Below are 4,426 nucleotides of genomic sequence, written 5' to 3'. Positions count from 1 at the left end.
GAAGGTGAGAAAGTACTTCCGACCGCCCAAAGTCGCCGTTCTCATCGGCCCACAAATATCTGTATGCACCAGATCCATTACTGCTGACGACTTGCCTTCAGACTCCTTCGGGAAGGGGCTTCGATGCATTTTGCCTTTTATGCACACTTCACAAACTTCATCACACTTGCACTCTGCGACATCGAACCCGTTAGCCAATTCACACAATTTCAAAATTGCATCGCAGTTTCTGTGGCCCAACCGACGGTGCCAACCGTGAACACAGTCACTGTCCTTTTGTGCAATAGATGCAGATTCACCGGAAACTCGCATGACAAACAAATTGTGCTTGAGATCAGCGTATGCACCGATAACACCGTCACGAGCGATCGATGCTCCATCACCGTCAAATGTCACCACAAAACCTTTACGCACAAGCTTCTTGACCGACAACAAATTAGTGTTCATTTCCGGAACGTACAGAGCATCTTCAACATTGATGATCCGGTATCTCTTTCTGTCATCCATCACTTTCATCATTCCGCACCCGCGGCCTCTAGCCACCACCTTCGCACCGTTAGCCACGTATACCACTTCCCGCACAGATTCATCGAGGGAATCGAAAAAATCACGATGATTCACTATGTGGCATGTAGCACCCGAATCAAGCAGCCACAGTTCTCCAGCTGAGCCAACACTCGCTGTGACAAATGCCCACTGACAATCTTCATCCTGCACATTCACTGCACTGTGAACCGTTTCTTCTTCTTGCTTTACGTCCTTCTTCTTCTTCCAATCCTTAAATTTCTCGCACTCAAATTTTTTGTGTCCGGACTTTTTACAGAAAAAACACTTCACGCTACTTGCACTCGATCCGGCATACAATGCCGTCTCTGGATCGTCATCGTCTTCAGAACGATTTTTCCGCTTTTGCCACTCATCCAACAACTTGCCTTTAGCGAGGTTAAGTGTCAAATCTTCATCTGGGCGTGCTTCCAGGGCTGTTACTAGCGTCTCGTACTCATCAGGTAAGCTGCTGAACAGTATAGCAACGAGCCAGTGATCGTCCAGTATCTTGTCCTCTTGCAAATCGTTTAATTTATCGAAGAGCTCCGTCAGACGATTTATGTGTCCCTCCATATCTCCGCCTCTTTCAAGTCTGAGACGGCAGATTTTCCGCATGAGTGACACCTTCGTTGTAAGTGTACGCTTGACATGGAAGGTCTCCAGGTTTTTCCATGCCTCTGCAGCTGATTTGGCCTTCCGAATGTGGATCAGTTGACTGTCCTCCACTGCCAAACCAATCGTGGCCATCGCCTGGTCATTTCTGCTGTTCCAATCCGCTGATTCTTCTTCTGGCTTCGCCTCGCTGATCACGGTCCAATTACCTTCCTTCAAAAGGAGCAGCTTCATCCGGAAGCTCCAATTGTCGTAATTCGTCCCATTCAGCTTGGGGAAGGACACCATTCTCTCACCGGTTGCCATGGCAAAGAAAACGATCCGATACGATAATCCGACGCAACTTTAAACGACTTTAAATCCGATTTCGCGCACTTCAAACATCTGCTCCGCCGGGCCCATAACCTGTTGGGCAGAGTCAGGTTTCGGATCACTCGGAAAACACGCAGTTTATCACGAAAAAACGGAGGTATTTATTTAAAACGGAAAAAAGGAACTTTTCACATCGACACGCGGTAACATTTTATTTTGGAATGTTCGAGAATGAAAAAACAAGTGAAGATAAACGTCAGAAAAATATGCACTGAACAAAACCGTACTATTATTATTTTATGTTTGCTCATACGATCTGTGTTGCTAGAACAACAAGCACACCCCACCGGACGAATTGTCGTCTTGGGAGCGAATAGTAAAGCGACTAATGTCGTTTTCGTTTTTAGGAACTGGGTCGGTGATCAACACATAAACAAACAAACGTCAAGCAAATTGTAGTTCGGTCGAACCTGAATCGGGTTGGGGTTGAAACTGTGATTCAGAACGGGTTGCGCCAGTTCCAACCTAGGTTCAAAAACGAATTCGACATAATATTGCTGTTGGCTGTTTGCGTTTGACGTGCAAATCTCGCGTTAAGTATCATAAGGGCGTAACTGCAATGATCGATTTCTCTCCATCGATTTTCTCTTTAGCTAATTACTCGGTCGGGTGACTGCTTTTGACTCCTTTTTTTCGATTCAGTAGAAAAAACTCATCGTCCTTCGTCATATTACATCGAAAAATATTACCTAAATCGATTTAATTCCCTGTACTAGAACAAAGAGAAAATCGACGAAGAGAAATCGATCAATGCAGGATACGCCTGTATGATACTAAACGCTAGAAATCTATTCTAACTTGGCTTCAAATGCAGTAACAAAAAGTAACCAAAGGATACTTAGCAACCATACGCTCCCAATCGCGAAACGCAACATACTGTTAGCCATCTATACTTTGGTAGCGCAACTAGTCTACCATTGGGTAGATAAATGAATTCTCAACCATTGGATCTCATTCAATTTCGTGCATAACTTCACTTGAGCGGTGAAAATAAATATTTTGTTCCGAATGTTTTGAAACCATGTATGGGTTTGACATTGCTCTCGTCAACCATCATCATGACGACAGCAGCACACCCCACCGGACGAATTGTCGTCTTGGGAGCCCATAGTCCATATCACCGCCAACCTAGCAATGAAAATCAATCTTTGACTTCGCCTTCGTTGTTGAAAATCTTACCGCGTTTGGTGCTCCCGCATTTGATATTTGCGCTTCAAACGCACACAGCAATACATATTCATGAAATATTTCCTCTTCAATCAGTTTTCTCTAATTCATAGAAAATACCACATTGCTGTTTACTTACAGATATATGCCTTTTTATCAGCTTCAAACTTCACTCCACAATCACTCTGAACACTTATTTTCACACGCGGTTTAAGAAGTATCGACACAAACACATTTTCTAGTGGACACTCCCGCTTGCTAACGAATCCAGGCTCTCCAGGAACACGAAAATTTATTTAAAATTCTGGCAGGTTCGCCAAATGTGGAGTTCAGAATCGTTGTTGGCAAGCGGGAGCCCCACGAAGTACCTTTGAGGCGTCGAAGTTGTGCCATGCCTACTAGATCGTTTGATGTCCGATCCGACGCTACATTCTCGGACTTCTTTCAACAGGCTTTTGATTGTCATGATGGCTGACAGGGTTGGAAGACAAGATCTATGACAATGTTCATTCAGTACCACACAAACACCACATCATCCAACAACCATCAACATCATCATTCAATCAATCAACACCACATTATCCAACATCACGCTAGAAAACAATATAAAGGTTTTGTCCAGATACTTGAAATTGATACTCTTGAAATCATAACAAGATGCTAAGGTTGGCTCAAAGAGTGATCATAAGGAAACAGAAGCTGGACGAAGAGACAGGGCCTGGTCGCGTAAGCAGAACCTCTTCGTGGAGATATAGCCTAGAGGAAGAGGTAGCATGGACGAGAAACTAAGATTCCAAGGTCAATACGCGTCGAACAGCCGTTTTGAGCCGTCGCACGATATGAGTGAATATGATCACTAAAGTGTCCCTCTGAGGCCCTGCCGGAACCGGTCCAGGGATATGTGAATCTCATATTGGTCCATGGCATTATAGCTATGATGTTCAGGATAAATAATCATGAATTTTGAGCCGTCTCACGACATGAGTGAATATAATTACTAAAGTACAGTAATTTCTCGATTATATCACGGATCCAAAAAATTTTGGTGTGATATACCGAAGCGTGATATAATTAAAATGCTTTTTTTGCCATATAATTTTCATCAAAATTTGAGCTTTATGTTGCGAAAATAGATCGAATGAAACGAAAAGCAGGTAAGAGATGGGTCAAATAGATATATGTTGGTTGTTTGGGTTAGTTTTCTATGTAAAATGTATGAATTTCATACAATTATTGTGGCGTGATAAAATTGAACAGAAAACCGTGCTAAAACCGAGAGTGATATGTATATTGAAGCGATATTAAAACGAGCAGTGATATAATCGAGAAACTACTGTATTCCTCTGAGGCCCTGCCGGAACCGGTCCGGGGTATCCGGATGTGGCCAGAACCTCATATTGGTCCATGGCATTATAGCTATGATGTTCAGAATAAAATATCCTGAATTTTGAGCCGTCACACGATATGAGTGAATATGATTATTTATCTATGAAAATAATCATTGATCAAATTTCAGATAAATAGGGGAACGATCCATTACCATGCAAACATAGAATAATGCATCATAAATGTTGCACTTGTTTGTTGCTCAAGCATCTTCGGCATTTTCACTCTCAGGAAAAAATAGGGAAGACAGTCCCCCCAGTGAAGCGCAAGGTATTATTGAGAATATTTTTGAAACAATTTGGCTTTTTATAATATTGACTTCGCAGCACCAATCTGGAGTTCG

Source organism: Aedes aegypti, chromosome 2, assembly GCF_002204515.2.
Source record: "Aedes aegypti strain LVP_AGWG chromosome 2, AaegL5.0 Primary Assembly, whole genome shotgun sequence".
Classification (NCBI taxonomy): Eukaryota; Metazoa; Arthropoda; class Insecta; order Diptera; family Culicidae; genus Aedes; species Aedes aegypti.
Note: the sequence above shows the minus strand (reverse complement) of the source record.